Source organism: Prinia subflava, chromosome Z (genome assembly GCF_021018805.1).
Source record: "Prinia subflava isolate CZ2003 ecotype Zambia chromosome Z, Cam_Psub_1.2, whole genome shotgun sequence".
Classification (NCBI taxonomy): Eukaryota; Metazoa; Chordata; class Aves; order Passeriformes; family Cisticolidae; genus Prinia; species Prinia subflava.
This window is the reverse complement of record NC_086283.1, coordinates 10,793,335-10,818,525: the sequence shown is the minus strand read 5'-3', so window position 1 is coordinate 10,818,525 and position 25,191 is coordinate 10,793,335. Positions and strand designations below refer to the sequence as shown.

The 25,191-nt window shown below is 38.3% G+C and overlaps 1 long non-coding RNA gene across 1 annotated transcript in view; it reads right to left on the bottom strand.

Moving 5' to 3' along the window:
• Nucleotides 1-25,191, bottom strand: part of LOC134564000 (uncharacterized) — a 79,679-nt gene that overhangs the window by 24,523 nt on the left and 29,965 nt on the right. Inside the window, exons 2-3 of the long non-coding RNA XR_010083450.1 lie at nucleotides 23,332-23,397; nucleotides 22,869-22,948 (exon numbers count right to left, since the gene is read on the bottom strand). This is a non-coding gene — a long non-coding RNA (uncharacterized LOC134564000). The remainder of the gene's footprint in view (nucleotides 1-22,868; nucleotides 22,949-23,331; nucleotides 23,398-25,191) is intronic.

Below are 25,191 nucleotides of genomic sequence, written 5' to 3'. Positions count from 1 at the left end.
ATAAGCAAAAGTAATGGTGCAGAATGGCTTATGGCTCCATTGGGAGCTGCCCAGGAACAAGAAACACTTAGGACTGCCATTAGACAGAGACAAAATAAAATTTTGCTATTTAGCACCAGTATCCCACACCTGGATAAGGCAGCAAAGTTGTGCAAATAACAAAAGACATCAGAATAACAAATAATGGCAGACAGTCACTCTGGACCTATTCTGAAACAACAGAATACACTTTAAAAAGCAGTAAAACCAATAAAAATCCAGTCATCTTGAAAAAGGAGAGCCTTCGCTGCAATAAAGGCAGTCGATAAAGAAGCTCTCTCATTTAAACATCAAATGCACATTGTTTTGCAACACCTGTTATTCAGCCATAATAGCTTTCTTAACCTGTCAAAGTGTTTAAGCTAAGGAAAAGAAATGGGCCTCCAGCTGTGCACTTCGGTGGAGAAAGTCTGCGCAAAGCGATATTAGTTTAATGAAATGTGTACAGATTGTAATTGTGGTAATAAGAGGGCAATTCCCAGAGGGGCAGTAGGAAGGCAGTGAGTGCAGCCAAGCAGAAAACACAAGCTGCAGACTGGAGAGAGAGAGACTGATATCCTGTGTATGGACCCTCAGTCTCCAACCTGCTGGCCTACTGTACAGCCTAGCCATTTCTCCTGCCTGACAAGCCTCAGCACTGCCTCATGCCACATACTTGCCCATCTTATTGCTATACTTCCCAGAAAAGAGAGCAAAGACAATCCAGCTCTCAACAGTGGAGCCTGCCAGCATCTGTAATACAGGCTCATGAATATGCGAGGATATGAAAAAGCAGGGCAAAATAAAAAAACAGCACTGGATAATGCTGGCATGTCTTCCACTGTTCTGCTCTGCAAGCCTTGAGACTCTGCAGTATCTGCCCAGGAAGATACAAAACATGTTTTCCTAGGAAAATAAATTCAAAATCCTGGCAAAATGAAAAAGAACACTTAGGGAGGAGATGGGGAAAGAGCAACATCAAAACCATAGTGACCTTCCTTTTCATGTTTTTAAAAGAAAGACAAACACTCTTGTTTCAGCTTGCTTCCCATGCAAGTACAGCAAACCCCTTATTTATACCAGGCAGATTGCTACAGGAAAGCTGCCAATGTCAAAGTCTATCCTAGGGTTTGTCTAAGAGAAAACATCAAGACCAGCAACACTCATCACAGCAAGTACTGTTTAGAAGAGTTTCTGAACAATGAAGTCTTTGTCAGCTGAGCCTGCTGTAGTAATTTGACAGTGTAATTCAATAAATCCATCCCCACAGTAGTTTAGCCAGCTTAGTGGGTGTCACACAGATCCACCAGCTTCTATGAGTGTTTCCATTAGGGAATACCTCTCTCTGTGTCTGCAGACTGTGGATAATCAGTAAGATCCAAGGCAGAGAGGCAGAAGTTAACTTTCTTAATATAAATGGGAAGGTGTTTGGAAAATATCAGCAAAAAAACCCAGTTTGACTCTTGCCACAATACAGAGATAAACAATAACTGGTGAGAGCAGAAGAAAAGTGGTGGGGAGAGTTGAAGAAACAGAACTGGAGACGGAAAAAGAGCAATTAATTTAAGGAAGGATACAGTTGTAGCAAGAGAGGAAGAACCTATTCCAAGATGGTCAAACAAAAAGGTATGTGAAAAGAGGAAAAAATATGAAGACATTTTATACTGAAAAAACATAAGCCCCAAACCCAAAATCATGGTCCAGAAAAGCATCAAAACGAAGAAAGGGGTAGAAAATGGGAAGTATTTTATTTTATTGGCATAAACAAATGAGTGAAAAAAAAAAAGGAAAAGTAGCTGTGTTTGGAGTTGAGAGTGGTGAGAATTTTCAGCAAGGGTCATGATTCAGGAATAGATAAATAATGATTCATCTAGTGTCTCCTAGCAGTAACAACCAGTATGCTGCCTTCATTTTCTCAAAATTGCCTTATTTACCAGTCACATATTAGGAAAAAAAATCCACAGCTTTATTAGGTGATTCACAGAATAATGTTTTTTACAACATGGGCAGCTCACCAATGAGTGCTGTATTGCTGTCAGTCTGAAAAGCAGCAGAAAAACATAGTTTGAAAAGCAACTACTCATCTGAAAAAGTGGAACTCATCTAAGCAGAGAAACTTATCCTGCTCAGTCTTGCTCAGAGCCCTACCAACACCCTCTTTCAGATAATGAATGTGTAATACTCAGTGGGGAGAGCACGTCCTACAGCTGCTGCAGGTGAGCACAAAGAGACACTGCAGACAGGGAGGGAATCTATGCTATTTGTTCAAGATATAATTGGAAGGTTAACAAGGGCTATCATTGTTTCAGACATTCCCTTTTCCATCTTTGCAGCACTTAGCGCTGCTCCTTTTACACAGGAACAAGCAGGAACTGCCTGTTGTTATTTAGCAGCATTAGTGAGCTGGGGACCTCTGACAGTGCCTGAAGGAAGCTTGTGAGCTTTTAGTTCATTTCCCTGATTGCAAGGAAAACTCACAACATGATGGCTGTGATTAGTTAGGACAGTACTGAGGACATGCGGACAAGGTTCATCAGACACAGAGCAACTACAGCTGCCCATGGATAAATTTATGCCACCAGTACAGATGTCATAGAACTCCTTTTTACATGCCTTCAAAACTTCTTCAGCAAAAATAGTTCTTGACTTGGGCAGCACAGCAAAACATGCTGTGTGAAAGGGACTGGAGAGCAAGGAAGGGACGTAAGGAAGAGCTCTGCTGCTCCATCCCGTGTCCCTTTTAATGATGGATGAGAAAATTGCTCAGACTTCTCCAGCTGAGGCCTCGCTTGTGATGTGACACTATCACCTCTCATCAGTCACATCTCCTTCTGAGCCAGAATGTCACAGAAGACAACATGACTGATGCAACCCGACACAACATGTCACCATGCCAGGTCTGCCAGCTGGGAAACTGAGAGGAGGGAGAAAGGAGGGAGAGAGGAAGAGAACAGGCTTCGGAAAAGGCATTCCTCATCAGAGTTTCAATGTTGGAAGGGGTTGTTTCATTTCTAAGAAAGGTCTTATTGCCACAAAAGCAAAAACACCAAAGATACGTAGAGGAAAGCCCACCCCCCAGCCTGGGAACAAATCAGTGCAATTGAACAATTCAGTGTCTACTGAAATCTACTACAGATTTAGGCAGATCTTCTATACTAAAGGAAGGGGCACAGCAAGGCCAATAGGTGTCTGTATTGTTTTAGAAATCCACCTCCCTTTTACCCCTACTAAAAGATGGTGCAAGGAAACCAAGCCTTTCCTCAAAGGGAAGATTTAGGTCCCTAAGGACTGATCCAAGACATTTGCATCAGATGTCTTCCCGCTTTCCAAAGTAGGAAAGCAGGGGACAAGACATTGATTTTATCTTTCCCTTAAAAACAATAAAATAATTTTAGTTCAAGACTATGCATAATTATGAAAATAATAAATTTCTGCATTACATTAATGCTGGTGGGGAGAGCAGAGAGAATTTAGGATGCAGCTCTCCCATGGCTGGAGACAACCCCATTGTTTCTTCACTTCAAAACAGTGAGGAAGCTGTACAAAACAAGATGATTTTTCCTCAAAAATGGTGTAAAAAGTGTCCTCCCACAATCAGACTCTGTAACTCCAGAACCTAGGATTCACAGGAGCTTCAGTTCATGGTGTCTCAGCCAATGCCATTTTTGCCTAAAGTGCACGATTTTCCTCACTACTTAAAACTGTGATGTCTATATAGACCATTTAGCAAAAAAAAAAAGGCACAAACACTTTGAGCTAACAGTGCCAAGTCAATTTAGAGCCAATTACTGCTTTTATTTTCTTCTTCATATTTCCAACTATCCTATAACTCCAATAGCGACAACTGGCTACATATAAAATGCTGGGGCACCATGCAACGACATAAGTGAAAAGTCAAGTAGTGGAACATTCACATCAGTTTACACTCCAATTGGAGCTAAGCTAAATTTTACATATTGACACAGATTTTTACTAAATTTAGACCATGTTTTTGAACAAGAAGCTTTTTGATACAAAAAAATGCTGTCACTGAGATGCCAGAGTAATTGTCTGCAGACACAATGTGGTGCATATATTTGCAATTTTAAAAGCATCATACCTGCCAATAATCACAAATAGTAAAAGTTTTAGTTACATAAGATCAGCCTGAAGTTCTGGCACGTTACATGTTGTAGAATTTGCTCCTATTTTTGTAGCTGAATGCAAATCTGAATTTGCAAATCTGAACTTGCATTTGTGTGACATTACCTATTCTTCAAATTCATAATATTTCAAGTACCAATCTTAACAATGGGAGTTTCCTGATCTTCTAAAGCCTTAATTACCAACATCAATTCTTTCATAAAAAATAGGTGAAAGTTGAACATTAGTGTCAGCGCACCCCTCCTTTTTTCCTGCCTACACAGTGCTGAAACATGCAGTCAGTTGGAATTGCCCTGACCAGGCAGCTCCATACTGGCAGATGGACATTGCTGTCTAGTCCTTCTCACTTGTCAGTTGGCTTTGAGCAGTTTAGCTGCTGATGCCAATCACAGAGTGAGAGTTTTTATAGTGACATCTGCCTGTCAGTGACTCTGACTGCTTGTGTCTACCTTCCAGGTCAATTTTTCTCCTCCTTGAATGTCAGTTTGTTTAACCACAGTCCAGTCACAGCTGCCAACTATGCACCACGGCAGCATTTCTAGTAGAAAACAAGGAAAATTAAAATCTATTAAACATGAAAACATTTAATTCTGGCTTAGCCTCAGGCTGCATCATCCTCAGGGACTGGCCCAAGCTCAGTGCTGATATCAACAAATTCTTTTTATTGCCTTGTTTCTGCTTTGCTTTAATTGATTTTTTTGTTAAAATCACAGTGACCGTAATTTGCGGATAACTCACAGCCAGAGTGGGCTACTTTGTTACGGTGCAGTTCCTTTCTCTTCACTAACAGATTCTTGTCCAGGAAACATTCACTAGCCCTCTTCAAAAGCAAGGTCTTGGTTCCATTTAATGGATATTACCTATCTCTCTTTATAAGTAGACTAAAAGCCTATTTTATTTGCTTTACTTCTTACCACTGTTGAATACCTGTAAGTCCCTTCCCAGTGGAGAACTGGTGACCACTCAGCTGTCCTCACTCTGAGGAGACATGCACTGCCTCTCTTAGTGACAGCACCATGTGTTGTGATACTGAGCAAATGTCACTTACATGCACTATTATGTTCATATTTCTTATGCAGGTGACTGAGGGATCACGTGTGGCCAGAGCTTGCACTCAGAAGCTGAACAAGATGGTGAAGATACAAATACTCAGCAGGATTTTTAAAGAAACTACAAATGTACATTTGTATGTTCAATTTCAGCCTTAAGCTAATTTTAAGTTATTTTTAAGTAATGATTTTTACAAATGAATTTATTAACAAGATCAACAACCAAATCTCAGTCTGTAGCTATGATATGTTTAAATGATCCTACAAATCATATTTACATGCTAATGGTAAAAAACATTTACCATTTGGAGAGAAAACATAACCAATCAGAATTGAAAGCATTAAAATACTGAAAGTTGCCAGTAATAGCAGAAAGAGAGAAAACAGTCAAAATACAGAGACAAAAGGCAAAATCTAGGTCATATATATTAAGGCCAAATAACACCACTTCCTCTGGTCCCGTACATGAGATAATGAGACATACCAAAAAGACATGACAGAGATTAAACTTCTATACCATTTGCTTAAAGGAAGCTGAAATTCAGGTCAGGTCCAAACATTCAGATAGCAGGTCCATCAACACTATAATCTTACTCCTTTATCTTTGCCACTGCTTTTGAAAGAGACTGGATCAGCAGCCTGGATATGGAATGGTGTCTCTACACAGCCTCACTGATTTGTGCTTCAGATTAATTTTCTCCTCTTTCTTTTCTGTTTATGCTTCTCTTATTTTTTAATTTCCTTCTTTTTAAACCCTACACTTTATGTCAAGCTTCTAGCCAGTCAGCTTAATTTTCTCTTTTTCTGTATATTTGGCTGAAATGAAAATTGATAATTCCTTCAGAAAATGCGCATGCATATGTACATAATACTGGAGCCAGGAGATCCTAAAGACAAAGCATTTTATTAGCATTATTCAATGACAAAATTATTCCCCTTAAGAAGCACTACTTTGTTTTAGCCTAATTCTTTCGAAGACCCACCCTGTGAAAGCCACAGTCCTGAACTGGTACCTAGGACAAAATGAGAAGTCATAAAGGGAGAGCTGACTGCCAACAGACCTGACTTTCTACCTTCTCTCTCATTAATCTACCTTCTCTTCTTTCAATCCACTATTTTTGTCACTTCCCAGATTTACTTCACTTTATCCTTCTGGGACTTGGCTGTCTTAGTCTTAGTCTTCCTTCCCTCATGCTCCACTTTTATTTTACTCCCTCTCTTATTCCAACAAATGCTCCATAGCAGACAGTTTCATTCATCTCTAGCACCTTATCTGGTGGAGCATATGTTTCTTTTCTTTGAGGTCAGATTAACTATTCCTTATAAATGTTACAAAGAAAAAATATGTGTTGGCAGCAAGTTCTGCTACTCTTAGCCATCATTTTTGTCCACTGCATTAAACCCATTTAACATGCTTAAACATGCCTTTTGTGAACAGCAACAAAAGCAAAAAGCAGCTGAACTCTAGTTAATAAATCATTTTCTGGAAGTAGAAACTGCCTGAGAAATATGATGCCAAGCAGTTAATGCATGTTATTCTTACAGAGAGGAAAATGGAGGAGAAAAATTTAACCAGGTTTTCTGATTCTAAAATGTGCTTTCTGTATATATTTGTGTATATACTCATTGTACTATTTAAAAACAAAGAGATCACACAAAAGTGCAGTACATGACTTTAGACATACAATCACCCAACTGGTCTTATTTCCTCATTAGAGATATAATTCACTAGTATCTAAATTTGAATCATAATTCTCTACCCCATTAGGCCAGGTCCTATGACTTTTATGTATATTCATATGTGTGTGTATACTTTAAAATAATAAGGAAAACAATATGCAGTATAAAACCCTGGAATCGAATAACAGGGAACCACAGCATTTTCCATTAGGTGGTAGCTTTTTCTGTCCACAGGAAAGATCCAAGAACTATAATTAACAAGAAGCATTTAAAAAGAGGTCAAAATGTTTAAAAAGTTAGTATTTTAAAACCAGATAAATCATTATTTAAAGGGTTGGGATGGACCAAATTTAAGTGAAATGAAAACAATAAAAGCTGATAATGTAGTATATTATGGTCTGTCATTCATCTGCACTGTTTATCCAAAAAGATTGGGAAGAACAGACAGGGAGTATGAAAGACACATATTTTCTTTCTTCATCTTTTCTAGTTACTCCATTCTTGTTTCAGATGGTTAATTTAAGCAATACTACACAAAATGTAGATTTCATACCAGGACTACTGTCATACCCTGTACAGACAAAAATCGTAGGAATAAACTATCACCTTAGCGAGCCTGACCAGACAGGTATTACAAACTCCTGCAAGCTAAGACCCATAGAAAGGCTCTTAAACATAGTAATAAAACAGAATTTTTGATCAGTTTATCTGCCTTATCTAGCTCCTGCTAAACATACTTCCCAGCTCTCCTGTCTTCAGAGATGGCTCCTGCCTTTCTTTCTATCCTTAGAGTGCATCTCACACACTGAGGAAAAGTAAGCAGGTTGTTTCTGAACAGAAAAGTCTCTGTTCCACTCCTCAAAACCAACACCTCATCCCCTTGCTGAAGAGACAGAAATAACTTGCATATTTGTTAATATATGTCATATATGGTTCTGAGCTAGACACAAGGAAATTGGCATAAAACTGAAAGATACTATTAATTTAATGACAATTCTACATCTGCTAGAGACTGGCATCAAGAAGCAGATAATATTGAAAAAAAGAAATACCTACAGTTGTTCTGGCTATGCTGAATTTCTAGTACAGGAAGTTTTGCTGGTTCCCAGGAAACTCTGACAGACTGGAATGTGCATACCCAAGTCTGTGGCAGCATCATCTAAACTGCATGCAACCAGATCATTGAAATAGTTTTCTGTTACTATAGCTCCTTCTGAGGAATTTTTTTTCACTTATTTTGTTCCAGTGCTAACCCTTTTTTTCTTCTGATATTAAAATGGATTTAACCTTCCAAAAGCAGTTAGAAGGGAAATTAGAAATTTGTGTATATCTGGGGTTAGAGCTCTATAAAAACAGGAAAGTAGCAACTATCATGAAGTTTTTATAAGTACTGAATTGAATATATAAATTAAAAAGTTACTAGTTTATGAAGCCACATGAGAAAGTCTATATAAGAACTTGTACTAGAAAATTGGGGGAAAAAAAGTCATCAATGAAAAACAAGAATCTGGCTTTTTGCCTGTGCAAAGCAATTTGGTTTTAACTGAATTTCCTTACATACATTGTGGCTGGTCTCTTCAGAGTTTGAAATAAAGTTAATGAAAAAAAAATAACCATCGATTAAAAAAAAATTTAGACAGCTAATAAATTTCAAGCACAAAGCTTTTTCATTAACCATGTCTCCTCTAATATCTCCACTGCTCTTAACTGGTTTTGCCAAGGGATAAGAACAGGGAGCATTACTTCCTACAGTTTAACAAGTCCTTTCTAAAATGCAACACACCTGCAACCAGGAGTGTGTTGCAGCTTCCAAACAAACCCATTATTTTTTGCCTTTCTTCTGCACCTTAGGGCATATCAACTCACTCTCAGAAATAAAAACACATAAACAAACCCCTAGCATTTTCACAGATGAGTTTGAAAGCTCTGCCACCAAAGAAGTTTGATTTATGGTAGGGATTTCCCCTGGCAACTGAAAGAAGTTACATTTGCATATACTAAAAATGAGTTACTGGATCTGGAAAAGACAGCTTGATCCAGATCATAAGAAGTACTCAGTGTAGTTGGTATAACTCTGAAATGAAAAGTGGTATAAAAGGAGTCTCGAAATATTTAACCACTTTTCCCACCTCTGAGATCACTCAGCACCAGGCAGGATAAATTATGAATTAGAGAAGAGCTATGCTTGCAGAGGTAGATCTAACACAGACCTGTAGAAGTGACCACATAAGGCTCTCCTCTTTTCCCTCTGCCATAGCCAGAAGTGAAAGACAGGCTAATGCAGTTTCTGTCCTCCAAAATAAAGTTTGAAAGAAATTTGGGTCTCTGAAACACTAGCTGAATATATGATAGAATCCAAACACCATGATTTTGCACACACAGTCTCACACACACACAAATTCATTATTAGGCTTACAAAGATAGTAAAGGTCATTCTCTCTCACTCTTGTCCCCACAGGACCTGAATGCCTCCTTACTCTGTACTCTTACAACTAGCTCTTCTATCCAGCACAATCTTCTTCCCACAATAAAAGAGAATAAACACTTTTATGTTTTCACGTCCAAACACTGCTTTTGTGCCTACTGTTAATAAAATCACTCAAACCAACAAGCCACCCTAGAAGAAAGGTAATTTATTGAGATCGCAGGCTTCCGGTTTACACATCCTTTCTCTACAGAGGTGACAGTTTTAGACCAGACAGCACTACATTTATTGATATTTTTCTTGCAGGTAGTTGTCTCAGTAGTACAAAGCACTGATACAGCATTTTTTCCTCTCTCTTCTCTGTACCTCTGGGAGGATGAATCCAAAGCTTTATATCTGCCAGCTGCAGCAGTTCTTACTGCAGGAAACAGACGGCAAGCCCAACTCCAAGTCACAACACTGATGGGAGAAAGGACTGAATGCAGTCATGACAGACTGTTTTGTTTGAAAGTGGGGCTTCATTCAAAGAACAGTTGTATGTTTGGAGAAACCGATGTCCTTTAATTCAAATCTGATCTCTTCCTGTGCTGTCAGCAGGAGACAAAGAGTAGGGAATGTCAAATGCCCCTCCCTCCATGCTGTCATACTCCCAGAAAGTATGTGCAAAAAAAAAAAAAAAAAAAAAAGGGAGCATAAGCAGACACTCAAAATATCTGAACATGAAATAATACTATCTTTACAAGATTTGGTGAAAGAATTATACTTTCAGTAAATTGAGAAAAATGAAAAAAGCTGCAGGCAGAGACATTGCTTGTTGCTGAACTAAAAATGAGGCATTGCACTGCTTGCAGCCAAGCATGATCACATCCAAAATCTTCAGGTGGAACTTTATGGTGCACCTGAGACACAGCGAGAAAATCTCGCAGGAAGAACTGCAGGATGTCATGTTCCTTGAAACAAGGTCTTGTAACTCAGACCTTTCATGTTCAGTGGAGGAGCTGAGAGATGGTGAACGAAGCTGTTCTAATAAAGAGCAAAATGTAACATTTGTGTTGACATCTGATGATGAGGAAGTAGTATGCTGACCCTTAATTAAAACTGAAACCACAAACTATTGCCAGGGTCAGCAAACTGCTACAAAAACAACTACCAAGATAACCAAGATTGGCCATAAATCAGGTGAGATTCAAATCCATGCAATACTAACACAGTGGAATTCCAGAAGCTGGGTGTACTTCCCAGACAGCAGAGTTAAAATCGCTGGAGTAAACAGAGCAAGTGTTATTTGCCAAAATAAGAAGCTTAATTCATGGCAGCTGGGTGAGAAGCAGAAGAATGTTAATCTTAACCCTAAAATAAATCCAGTTTAAACATTCCCTTACTCACAAGCAGAGGTGTTTGTTGACTTCTCATGAAGAACTTCACTTCCTCTAGATAGGAAAAAAATGGAGGAGACCCCCCCACCATAATACAGGTGAAGATATAAGAGCAGTGCAACAAGCACTTAATGAGCTCAAAGTTAAAAGTCCACCTGAGTGATACCAATTGAAGCAGTTAAACAACTTTAATGACTAAGGGGTAACTTGCAGAGAAGTTGGTGTTGTTTTCTAGGTATAGCAGCACCTCTCCACTGAAGATTAAAGGAAGCAGTTCCAAGTGGTTAATTTTTCATGGTTTATGAACTATCCAGCAAGGCAGGAGCATTACCTATAAAATTCTTCCAACTATAAGAGGATGTGGTCAAGAGATCTATTTCAAAGCCTTTGAAGTATGTGAACTCATCTCCTCAACAAACCATTCACACGCGTTTCAGTGTGCAGAGGAAATCAGTTGCACTATGGGACCTGAAGATCCCCTTGAGACTTGGTGTAGACACTCTGATGTGTTTTAATGAATTATGCGTTGGGGATCCCACTCCACGAGATTTAAATTCAAGGGTTGCTGTGTAATTCTGGGGCTAATTTCAAGACATGTTGGGCCCACACCCAATAGCGGTAGTATTGCACACCCACTGACCATTAAAGAACTTTCTAATCCTTGAGACTCATGAGATGGGGGGCAGTAGCTAATGAGAATTGGGTTTATAATTGCAATTGGATTGGCATTTTTACAACTGGGATAGTCTCCTACTATCCACCATCTTCATAATCCCCATGGACAACTTGTGAATTGAGGAAACATCCCTGGAAAACAGTGTTTGAGCTGAGTGCTGGTGTAAGAAAAAATTATAGAGTGCAATTTGCTTTTAAATTTTCAGGTGGGTATTTTTGTGGTTATTTTAGGGTGTCAGTATAAATAATCTTACTCTCTTTGTAATAATCATAGTCAACATGGAGCATCTTCCCAGGATGGCATTCTGGTCTGAGTATAAATTAACAACTGCAATTAACAACAACAGAACAGTGTTTTTTGATCATTTCCACTCACTGAAGTAGTACATTTGTAATCATGTTCACGGCAAATAGCTCATTTTTGCAAATAACAAGTATGCAGTTACTCTATTTGCATTAATTCTCAAAATATAGCTAAAGAAATAAGGCACATCTTGTGGTGTTTTTTTCACATGCTGATCTGTGATATGCTACAATCAAAGGATTACTTTCCTTGACATGTTTACTGCTATGAAGGGACAATGCCAAATGCTATACAAAACAAGCTAGTGCACAACCTTCCATACCAAGTTTACCAAACTGTTTAAAAAGATGAAATCCAATTGTAGGCCCAAAACCAGGGTTCACAATTGGCACTTTTGCTCCCCCATTTTGAATAAAACTACTAACAGTACCTCTCAAAGGGAAATCAGAGAAGCTTCAAGCAGCAGGATGTGTGATAAGACTGACTGTGTGAGTAGCCTTTTTTTCTCAATTTTTTTCTCTTTTTTTTTACAGCAGCTCCAACATAATTTCCAATGCCATATTTGAAATTCTGTCTTTGCCAGTCACACCAATGTATCTGTAAACTTAATCCCACTCTGCACAAGTATTGAAACAGATGGTCACACCTCGTTTAATTTAACACTATTTGCTTTATCTTTCCTTCTGATGACCCTCTGTGAATCATAGCTGTTAAGCTAAATCACAGTATTTAAACTGCTTTTGCGCCATAAACAACACTCCCTTGAGCTTTCTATGGCTCTGACCTTTACCATTCACCATCATTTTAATTTATATACCTGACCACACACTCTTATCTCATCTCTATGAAACCTAATTGGTAAAGGATTACTGCCTTTGGACAGACTCAGGACTACCAGCAAATCAGAACAGTTGACATGCAGCCAGTGTGCTTTCAAAATGATGGGGCATCAGAGTTTTATCTTCTACCACTCCCCGTTACTGTTATGGAAACCTCCAGCAGCCATAAAACAGAAATACAAAGAATTTCATTGAATTTTAAGTGTAAAATATTCAAGGGGGAAAACAAACAGAAAAAACTAACCACTCAGTTTATTGATTTGGAGACCATACTTAGATGCTGAAATGCTTGTGAAACAACAGGCACTCAAATCGCTACAGTGGAATTCCACAGACATTTTCCAAAGAGATATGGAGAAAGAAGGGTTGATTCTTGCAGTGGTGTCTGGAAAAGCTTTCTACCCCAGAGGGAAGTGTTGCCTGCTCCCCCAAATGATCAGAGAAATCACTCCACTACTGAATGCTAATGCAGTATGTAGGATTGGAAGACACTGGAGGGTATAACCACAGGCATGTTTGAGAGTGAACCATCACAATAAATCTCTGGAAGGACCAGTTAATCAGAGCAGGGCTAAATCAAACTTCTGAGAGTTTCAGCAAGGACCCATAAATATTGCTTACCTTCAATACATCAGAAATTTTTCTAAGACACTTCTAAGACATTTTCTTCCCTTTTTAGTATTAAAGAAAAATATTCAAAAGCCATTTAGAAATAAGAATGCTATCCCACATTGGACCAAGCCTTCTGTGGCTTTTCACTTATCTAAAACACTTCCCCCAAAACTTTTTATGTAAAGTTCTGTACAACATTTGATCAAATGCAAATATCAGACACATATAGTAAGGGAAAAAATGGGGTATAAAAACTTTTGTGTGTGGGATTTATATTTTAATCAATACTTAAAGAGTTTCTTAAAAAATTCTTACATAATTCCTAGGAAAAAAAAAATTATAGACTCAACATAATTCCATTGAAACATGTACAGTGTTTCAAAGCCTTCCCTGTTGAGCATTCAAGTATTTCTAAAATATGAGCAAGGGAAAAGAGAGTAAGATAATTATAGAGATGTCATTAAAAAAAACCAACTTCCATACAGATGAAGAAAATTACCTAAATTTTTTAGCCTCTCATGTTATAAACCTCTAGTTCTGACAATGCTCAGATTTAATTAAATTACTTTGCTTTCCCAGTGAAATATGTGATATGAGATATCTTACTTATATTCAAAAAGTTTGTGTCAGAGATGAATTTGGCACTACACTTTTGAAATTGTTTGTGTTGAAGCAGGTTGACTCTGTGATTCCCATGGCTGTAGCACAGGATTCATTGACATTTTTACTGCATTTTGGTGCAATTCACTTTGAACCCTAGGCAAGGTCTTCCACGTTGTGAAAAATCCAGAACTGACTCTGAAGAGAGCACAAGAATTTAAATGGCACAACCTTTTTTTTCTGCCCAATGTTCTTTATTTTCAGACAAATAGGGTCATGCATAACACCCTCCTGTGCATCGAGTATTGGTAAAATATTCTTTTCACATCAGAAAAAAGATTTGTGTGTGCCAGGCATGCTCCAAAGGTATTGGACATGCACAAGTCAACACAGCTGACTGAAAAGACTGTTCTATTCTCAACAAAGCCTCAGCAAATTCTGCTAGGCTCCCGAAAAACTCATCTGTATATGAAGGGACATAGGTTATAAGATAAAAAAAAAAATCAGAGGGGCAACTCAGGGCTCCTGAGTTTTTTACCTAGGAAATAGAAAGCTGACATTTCAAGTGTACTGTCAAGGTGTCTACTTGCATGTCATTGGTGAGAATTAGTTATGGTCAAGACTCTGAGAAGAGCACAACAATAGTAGCTGCATGCTCCAATTTCCCCAAGTCCCACCCAGTTACACCATAAATGCTCCATTCCTTTCAGAATGTACAGCTATGTACAGCCTCTTCTTATCATCTAGATCCAATATTCTCAAATTCTGTTATTTCTCCACAAATTATATGTCTCACCCATAAACAAAAAACAAAAATAAAACAAAACAAACAAACAAAAAAGAGTGATAAATGAGACTCTATACATAAACAGTATTTATCTCTGGAAAGAAAATACTCAGTGTGGTTGTTCAGGGGTTACAGCTAACATAAGAGTTATCCAGACAGACAAAGAATTCAAAGCACAGTAATATGCAGAGGTATTTATACATATATGAACACAACCAACAATTGTCAAACAGTTGTCAAGGTCTCTGTCTAAATGTATCCAGGTATCCAGTTAATTAGCCCTGGTAAACAGTCATATTTCAGGGCAAAATGACTCAACATGAGTTCAGAAATCCTACTTATACAGGTGGGAAATCATGGGATGATTTTCCTGTGGTAACAAAATTGCAAGAATTTCCCACAGACATACTGAAAAGTCAATTTTAAGGTAATAAATCAAATAAGCATACTCTAAGTTACACTATTCTAGTATTTGTGATGCATTTGGTCTTGCTTTTTAAATCTTTTTTCTCTTGCTAGTGATGCTTCTTTGTCAAACACATGTGATTGCATTTAAATGCTTAAATATCTGAACAGCAGCAGAATTTCATAGCCAGAAATAGAGTGTTAGCACTTGCATCTTCAGGGAATCATGACTACCTTAATTTAAATTTTCTACTATTTATAGCTATACACATTGTAAATGAATTTCTCTTAACTAGCCAGGATTAAAAGCCATTAGACAAAGAGGGCATTTTATATGGTAACATCACTCAGAGCAATTCCAATCTGAAACTGACATGGTAGAGCACAATGCATGTTTACATTCTGTAAAAATCCTACAAAATTTGAAACACTAGAAGAAATAGCACTGCCTGCAGGATTCCTCATGCAACACTTGCGGTCTCCTCAGAGGGTGTGCAATACACACACAGTCCTGCAGCACATATCCTAGCCAAGCAAGACCACTGCTCACCCCATGGGGCACTCCATGACCCCATGCTCACCAAGCCAGCCTCTCCAGATGTGGAATCTTGCTTTCTGAGGCACTCAGCTCAGATGGCCTCAAATCCTACACCTTCCCAGGTATCTTTTGGGAAGTACCTGCCCAGGTGATGCAGATCACCACTCCTCCAATCAAGGCCACCTCTCCTCCAACCATGGTCAGCAGTACTGCCATTCATCAAGGCTTGTTTCTACCACTGCAAGTTTCTAAATTTTCTTTGTAACTTAAGGTACCGTTTAAAATTAGGAAATTTCAGCTGCTCCTGATTCAAACCAAGAAGCCAAAGGTGCACCGTCCCACACCATGCTCCCGAGACATTTGGCCTCTTTGATTTTGAAAACTCATCTAAATAATTTTCCTGAAACCCATTATTCCCAGAAGTCCTATGATACTAATGAGAAGGTGCTAATGTTTAATTTTGATTGTAAAGCACAGGTGAATAGGTGTACTTTAAAGCAGAAAATGTAATATTAATGGTAAACTATTTATTTATTATCATAAGGTTTACCAGACTTAAACAATGTAGAAGATTGCAGCTCTACATGAATGGGAATCTTTGTCACTGTCCCTAAAGACTGGGTAACATTTAGCCAGGCTCTAGGAGTAACCTTTAAGATGCTTCTTACAACGGGGCCACAAGAGATACTTAAGTTACAGAGTGCAAGTTTTCCTTGCTAATGGGGGGATGAAGGAGACGGGAAAGGAGAACAGAGCATCCAACAAGTATTGCTTTTAATTTGTAGTATATCACATGCAAAATACTTGTTAATCTAAACCAAAGCATACTGTAGATAAATATTTTAATTATGTCCCTTAGGTATGTTCAGGCTCTTGGAACACCATATTAAAAAAAAAAAAAAATCACCTTTAGAAACATAACCACTCATAAACTGAAGCTAGGTAGCCAAGATAAAGATTTTCCTTGAAGAATTTACAGTCTAGCAAGAGCATGGGAGGTTATAGAGAAAAACCATCTGTATCTCCAGATCAGACCTGCACAGGAAGGAAAGATCCATCAATCAACTTACATACAGGATGGAAATGTATTTTTTGCTGCATTTTAGTGGTGGAACCACTAGATAATCCAGCCATTTTCCCAGCTCCTAACTTCACATGAAAAAAAATCTGCCCTTGTAAATGTAATTTTAAAGGGTAACTTTTACTTAGAGATTGTATACTTTCCCCATGAAAAATGTTGTTTGCTGGTGAGGAGCTATTAATAAAAGCTATGAAGTTACCCCTCAAGGCTGGTAGTGGACGGGAGACAATCATGTCACAATTAACATGGTCAGCACACCTTGCTTTTCAGTCACCCATTTTGAAGAGAATTAAAGTTAAGCCTTTAACTCTTATCTGGGGTGGGGGAGAGTTTACATGTCATTAATTGCTTGGTAAACATTAGGCAATTTGCTTATCTTGAGGTTTCAATAGCAAAGAACTTTCTCTCACCAGATGCAATCTTATCAAGGAAAATTAAAAAAAAAAAAAAAAAAGCCAACTCCACTAACATCCTAAAAGTCCTGTTTGGGAAAAAACAAGACAGGTCTTAAGATACAACTGTGCAGAAAGCTTCTGAATACCGTGATCACAGGACAATATGAATCATAAGTTTAAACTGATGGACCAAACCATATTGCATGCCAAAATTCTTTTTAAAGTCTACCTTAGGATGCCTGTACTTGGTATTAATGTGTTGCATCTAAAATGTCAAAATAAAATCTGGCTAATTTTGGATAAGCCAATTCACTTGCTGTCTTTGCTGCCAATGCCTGCAGATCTTTCATGAAGATAAATTTGTCCTCTAAAAGTCTATAACAGTTTTATTGACACTGAAAACTGCAGAAAGAGCATTAAAATATTCAAACCATTCCACAAGTTCCAAAAATCACAGATGCTTTTTAAACTTTGAAACTGCACCAGAGTTCAGATATCTGGGCGAGGGGCAGAAAACAAATGAACAAGTTGGAAATACTGGGAATGAGGCAGATACAGCACAGCAAAGATTAGCAGAACTGCTACAGGGATGCAAGTTGTTATCTGTCACTTTGGTGGCATTTATGAAACCTCAAATATCCACAAATATTTTTTTGAGAGTTAGGGCTAGAGAGGTACAAAATGTCTGAATGATCATCATGTCTTGGACATGAGCACCCTTTGCAGTTACCATAAATGCAGTTACAGGCTTTCCTGGAGATTTCTGAAAATCACAATCTGCCTTTCCAGGATTAAGGAAATCAGTGAGTGATCCTCTTCAGAACAACCCACAGATTTCCTTCAGCCCCAAATTCTCCTGTGTACCTCAGTTTTTCTGCAATTGGTGTCACCTGCCTCAAGCTGAGAAAAATGACATCATACTTGGGTCATTTATTTGTGCTCTCTGATTGTCATTCTGCATAGATCATCAAATACTTTTTTATTGACTTCTGGCAGAAGAGCATACAAGGTTTTAGTCAAAGGAAATATTTCCTAAAAATCTTCACAAATAGATGTCAAGGAGATCAAATATGTAATCAGAAGCACTTATGCCTTACAGTAGTCCCTAGACAAGCATTTGTTCATATGGCACTGCTGTCAAACCTTATCTGGCCTACACATACTACAGAGGTTCAAGTACAAAAGAGTTATTGTCACAATCACTGTTCCTTTTTAAACAATGCTTTTTGATCCTAATTTTCACATGTTTCTCCTGAACAGTCATCCACACCATCTTATAAAGTCATCAAATGTTTTCTGTCAAGTTCCAGTATTTTTCTTTCCAAGACCCAGCCAGGTCTTATAAAAGCTGATGCTGTTGGAAGACCTTCCCCAAGAAGGCACTGAAGAAAAACAGAAGAATGTGCAGTGGTGCCTGTGTTAGTTGCTACTTGGAGCTACAAAGTAATCTTACCCTTTTCCTTGGCACTTAGTAAAAAAGCTGGTCCGTCTGAGGGTTCCTATTTGGTATCAGTGGGTGGCAATTGTCCAAAAAGGCAGACCAACACGTAAAAGGAGCACACAATTATAACCACAGAGATGTAAAGTAGAATCTAGGCACAAGCTCTGGCAGCAGTCCTGTGCAGATTAGTCATTATTCAGTGTCACACTATTTTTTACAGGCAAAGGAAACATCCCAGATAATTTGATGTGCAGAACAGAGCAAAATATGAAGATGACTATATATTATTCATGAAAAGATCAAACCCTTGAAAACAAACAGGGACAATGTCTACAGCCTTTCATTATACTGGTGTCTAAAAATCCCACTGTCATCTAGATTACTTCACAAAATCAGTTTGAAGCATCTGGGCTGCTTATTTGCAGCTTAGTGTTGCTCCTTTTGTAAAACACACTCACATGCTGATGTGGCTGGTATGACCCAGAGCAACTGACTTGCCCACACCAACTACTGCTGTAGCCGGAATGGGAACGGAGCTGTCATACACTCTGCCTGTGTTTTTCCATCTGTGTAGGTCAGTGTGTCTGATACTCCCCTGCAATGTAGCCAAGATATGCAGCACACATATCTCCTGACAATGAGACTCTGGCATGTCGTCCAGTACACAGAGACAGCCTTTGTACTTTGTGCAAGTCCAAACCCACCCTCTGGTGTGGAAAATGTGTATATATATAAAACACCCTTGGTGTTTTATACCAAGGTCAATCATGCCTGCTCTTCTTCACAAATGTTAATTTCTTAGGCTTCTTTCTCATGAAGGATATAGTCTTAATTACATAGATTTTTCTTTAAAATACAAAATTATTCTTAACCTTTCCTGGAACAGATTGCAGATAGGCTGGATCTGTGAATCCCTCCTTTTTTCTGTGGCCTATTTGATGGATGCTGTCTCAACAGGAATAAAAACACACTTGAAATACCAGTGGGCTGCCTTGAGTTACAGCAAAGGGCAGGTCAGTGGCATGGGAAACAGCAGTTTTGGCAGGCCAGCCACAGGGCTGCAAGCAGAGGATTGCTGTGCTGTCCTGCCAGGTCTAACACCTTTTGACTCTCCTCATGGTTAACACACCATTTCCACGTTGGGTGTTTGGGATCATATTTACTGAGAAAGCCCAGAGAAACTACATGGATGCCAATACCACATCCCAACAACAGAAATCCTGCCCTGAAGCAGATTATGATATGGAATACAGCTGAGGACTCCAAATAGAGACTAGAAGGTGTTCAGTTTACTACCATGGACCCTGTCAAGTGTCCCTGAGCAGTGTCAATCATTCTGTGTACCCGTTGCACAAGGATCTGTCAAGGCTTCTTCTTGTACTCATGCACGATTTGCTCTGCAATACCTAATCAATTTACAAGTCACATTTGGAAAAAAAAAAATGAAGAAAAAGAAAAAAAAAAAAAAAGAAAAAAAAAAAAGAAAAAAAAAAAAGAAAAAAAAAAAAAAAAAAAAAAAAAAGACAGGCAGTCCCATGCTTTCAGCCTCCACAGGGAATAGAAATTATCTGAGTGCAGAAAACAAAGCTGACAACACCATTTAGGAAATTAAGAGTTTTGAATATGTTTCTCAAACTGCTTTTAAGCATCTTTAATATTCAAGAAAGTCACTATAGACTAGACAGACAGAAAACAAAAAAGCAAGCATAACCCTGGAGAATACAAAAGCAACTAAGTGGTCAAAAAGCAGCAGGGGAGAAAACAAAAGATGTTTTCATGAAGGAACTTTGCCCACTCTGGGGAGCAACAGGGAAGGAGCCACGGACAACATACGGGGACAGAACCCAGAGCAGGGTAAGAGCGCACATTTTTGTGGAAAGCTTTATGAAAAGAGAAGTTGCCATGACTAGGGAAGCAATAAAAAGATTGCACGTCAACATAACAAAGCTTAAACATGGTTGGTCTGAATGGTACTGGGCAAACACAGAACATGATGGACTGTAAAACAGGCAGTGGAGGTGAACAGTGAAATAGGTCTCACTCCAAACTGGGAAGAGCCACCATATCAGAGGTGTGCTCCACACGGGGACAAGAGGTAGATAATAAGTAGATATGTTGTTATAAGATCAGTTATTTCACAGCAATGTAGAGAAATATGCAGCTTTTTTAAGGCAGGAAATTGACCTTTTGTGTTCCATTCTATAAAGTTTTATTCACCATCAGGGTGAAATTTAGCATACAAGACTACACCACAGAAGGTAATGAAAAACCAAACATACTAAGTTCTATGCCCCAGTCTGTTTGATCCAAATACTAAATAGGAAGTGATTCCTATCACTCCATGCTTAATGCTTTCACCAAATGAAATATCACAATGTACTTGTATATTTTAGGTTAGACCGTAGGTTGGCATAAATATCTGCAGCCTCACTGAAACCTGCCATTTTCAAGTATACCCCCTTCACCTTACTTCCTTTAGAAGGAGGCAGCTGAATTTCAGTTTGGTACCTCCACCAAAACTTCATGGTCAGCATGGCCTAGAGATATGCTTTCTTTTTCTCTTAACATGCTATATGTCCTGTTTAACAGACATTTACTTAATCTGTAGCTGACTCTGAACCTGGTCAGACAATTACTTTAAAAATCTTCTAACTCCCCCACACATGCACTCTGTAGTGACTGAATGTTATAAAACAGTAACTCTTTCAAAGTGACAAAGCAAACAAACTGACTCATCCATCCCCTGACTTCCCTATTAACACAATTAACTGTTTGAGTCAAATTTCTTCATCTTTTTCAAAGGCTTCAAATGACAAGGATTATCACCAGAACACCCCAGGAATTATTGTTTATTATTATTCCCTGAAACCAAATCACCTCTTCCACCACATCTCCAACCCACACATATACTTGTCTGCTACCACGCTTGCTGGGCTGAATCTACAGTGTGCCTTTGCATCATAGCAACCACATTATCACTTACAGTTATCAGGCAAGAGCGACACACAAAGGCACAGTGTCTTTTAAACATCAACAGAGCATCAGCAAAGAAAAACTCCAAAATTATTATTTGCATAAGCAGCTGACAATAGCTTCTGTGAAACTAATGACTACCTTGTGTCTCTTCCACCAGTTAATTTTGGACAGAGATAGACTAGCTCTTTTTTTTCCTTAGTTCAGTGGTTCATCACCCCACTTAGAAACAAAAATGAGCCACAGAAATGGGATAAACAAATCTTTAAGAAAGCTTCCAAGTGGGTTTGCATATGCCTTGTGAATACCGAGGGCCCTAAGAAAAATGAAGGGGAAAAAATAAATAGGTATTTCACCATGAAAAACAGCAGTTCATTTTCAAGCAATTAGCTTAGTAATAAGTCCCCGTTTCTCACTTGGGGAAATTTCCATGAATATTGCTAATATAATTATGATAAAGGTTGAAGACATACTACAGTACTCAACTGTTAACAGTCCACAAACAATTTGTCTTCTCATGACAGACAGGAGAGAGTCTAATTACACTAAACATTTCAAGGAAAGATTGAATGTTTGCCAGACAACTCACCATTGATTGCTTTCAAAGCATAGTGCTGGACTGCTGAAGGGAAAATACAGAATCTTGGCTCCAGGTAATTAACTATCACACTGTTCTCTTCTTAAACCCTAATGAAGCTCCGTTGAAGTCTTCATTACCAAAGGGTATTTGTTAATAAAAAGCAGAGAGCCAGACGAAGGTCCTATTTCCCTCTCCTTCTTTAAAAATCTCCAACTACTATACATTTCTCAGGACTCAGTAATATCTTTGATGTGAGTATTGATGGCCTAAAAAGGGCAAAGGGTGAGGGTAATGATAAAGGGCAATATTTCCAGAAATATGGAAGAATCTGAGACCTCAAGAGAGTCTTAAAAGAGAGAATTGGAGCATTTGACAGAGAAAAGAGCAGAAGAATAAGGAAGGAAGAGCTATATCAATATTTGATGAAATAATATTACCCTGAAATTAAAATGATTAAGGTAAAAAAGCAAAACTTTATGAAAATTCAGCAACTCAGTAGCTTAATCTAGATTTCATATGGTAAGAAATAAGATTGCTTACTTAAACTGGTGGCAGTGCTTCCTTCCAGGAAGCATCTGTTCAGATATTTAAAGTGCTCAGTGTATCTGGCAGGGCTCTCCACAACAAAGATTTCCATCCAAGGACAGTGAATCCCCTTGCTCCAACCACAAACAAATACTGTTGAGCCAGCTGAGGCACATTGGCTACCTCAGGGAATGCGATCCCTTCCTTTGGCTTTGCTGAAGATAGTCTTTGGTTTGCACAGGCTGGGTGGTGATATTTCAATGTGTCCTAGTGCTAAAGCACCAAAGTGCTTTAATACAAGCTCCCTGTGAAGTCACTGAAAAGCATATTTTGGATTACTCTTAATTCCCAAACCAAACATACAAGCATTTGCATAAATATTGTCCACAATATTACAGTTGGAGATTTTGTTGACTCAGTACCTGAGTGCTGGAGGAAAGTCAAGATATGCAGTCTGTTTCCTCTTTCCTTGTCCAGTTGTCTGAATCTAAGCCAGGACCCACTAGGAGAAAGAAATAAACTTTTTTTGTGGCTTCATTTTCATCTATTCTGTATGTCAATATGTGCTTTCACTGTATTAATCCACATCCTCCCCTGTGTCTAAAACCTACATTAAAAACAGGAGCTAATCTCTATCTTTTTGTTATGCATTGGCAAGAGAATTTGGCATATGAAGTGCCTCATAGTTGTTAGATGGTCTATGCCTACATAAAAGATTTTCCTGGAGTTTACAATTTTGCACAATGCATTTTCAAGCAACAGTTATCACACTATAATTAGATCAGATGAATTCTAAACAGCACATACAAAAGCACATCCTAGCAATTTCTAAAAGGATTAAGACAATATTAGCCACTAGTCACTACTTGCAATAATTGAAATTACCTTTTTAGAACACTAAGCATCTGAAGAAGTGACAGTGGTTCCAAGTCCAGGAAAAAATTCCATTTCCTAAAACAGAAAGTGTTGCTGATAAAGTATTTGAGGATTTGTTTTGCTATAAAAAAAAAAAAAAAAGAGAGAGAGAAAAAAAATGCAAACAAACAAAACAAACAAACAAACAAAAAAACCCCCACCATAGAACACAACATAAAAAACCTCTGCATTTTTGATGATCTAAAAACGGTTCTTACTCAATATATTCGGCTTTTGGAAGCACATATGAATTTTACAGAGCTACGTCTTACATTTCCTGAAGTTCCACATAGTATTAGATATAGAAAAGAATGCTATTAGTGATTTCCTTTGTAAAGCTTATGGCCATGGTTTCTATATCTTGCTACACTGGTTAAGACTCTCTAAAGCTTTTATCTTTCTAAAGGATTTATCTTTCTAATTTCAGGATTACTTTTATTTAGTTGAGGTTGTAGCTGTCATTAATCAGTAGCTGCAAGAGATGTTCATTTACAAGAAAGGGTATTTTGAAGCAGGTAGAGACTAGTATAATCTTTTGCTTTAAAAGTACCTATTAAAAATACAGTCAGAATATTGCATTAAACAGCTTAGATGCTGAAACTACAAGAGAGACATCTTAGCCAAAATGTGATAACAGAAGTGCAATTAAATCCAAACAATTAACGATGGCATACAGATTAAAAATGTTTCCCCAAGAGTATCAAACATGAGCAAATACCCTATCAATGCAGGCAAGGAGCTTGCACTTAGATTCCGTAGTTCAAGAGTATTTGTAACAGCTCATATAAATTATGAATTATCAAAGAACTAGCCTTTGCATCCAAACCCGTTATTACTTTGCACCACTTCATTTGGCAGAGGAAATTGAGTTCTGTTTAGAACTGCCTAACCACCAGTGATAAGCCAAATCATCCATTCCAGATCTTTGACATTACAGATAAGGGAGAAGAAACTGATCTTCTGATTGTAGCCTAAGGAGCAAAATGTTCTGTAGTTCCCTGCTAAGATGAACAGGAATCCGTCACCAATCCAGGCACAAACAAGTAATTTTGGATCAGCCAGAAACTACATATTTCAAAGGTTTCACTTGGAGAAAAATCCTTTAAGTTTTACATTTTTATTCACTTCTGACCAGCTCCAAGGTAATGCTACATAGTAATTTCATAATAATGCTGATCACCTGTGCCACAGGGCATCACAGCTGCTTCTATGTTCAATTGGTCTCTTTGTCCTCAGTCTTTTACGACAAAGGCACAAGACATTGCTACTGACAACTAATGAAAAATTCTCTCTAGCAGCAGAGGCCTTTGCATTCCTGCACTTGCAAATCCCAAGTCTTACCCTTCCTCACATTGCAGTCTAAATGCAGGCTGTTATGGCCTTAGGGGATTCAGGTGTGAAAATGAACTAGCTTCACATGCATTCTGGTGGGGCACATCAACAAGATTATACAAGCTGATAGGAGACATGTTAGCCTTATAATCACACTTCCCAGTGGATGCATCTATGCCAAAACTCATTGCAGCAGGGACAGTGACAAGCAAATGTTCAGTCCTAGGAAGAGAGTGGGAAAAGCTGTTTTGTCATGCTGTTGGTAGATAGTTTGTGCATTTCCTCAGGAGTGAACTTTCATGGGTTGCGTGTATTTTAGGCCCAGGAATAACAGGACTGGCTTTCAATTTCTTATTCCGTTCTCTTCTATTAAGTTCTAATGTCATCACTGGAGCAACTGAGTGCTTTCCAGTAGTTTGTGAAGTGATATGACTGACATTTGTCCTGAGTTCATGCCCTCATCCCCTCCTCAGGTGTTGGAATATGTGCAGTAGTGTT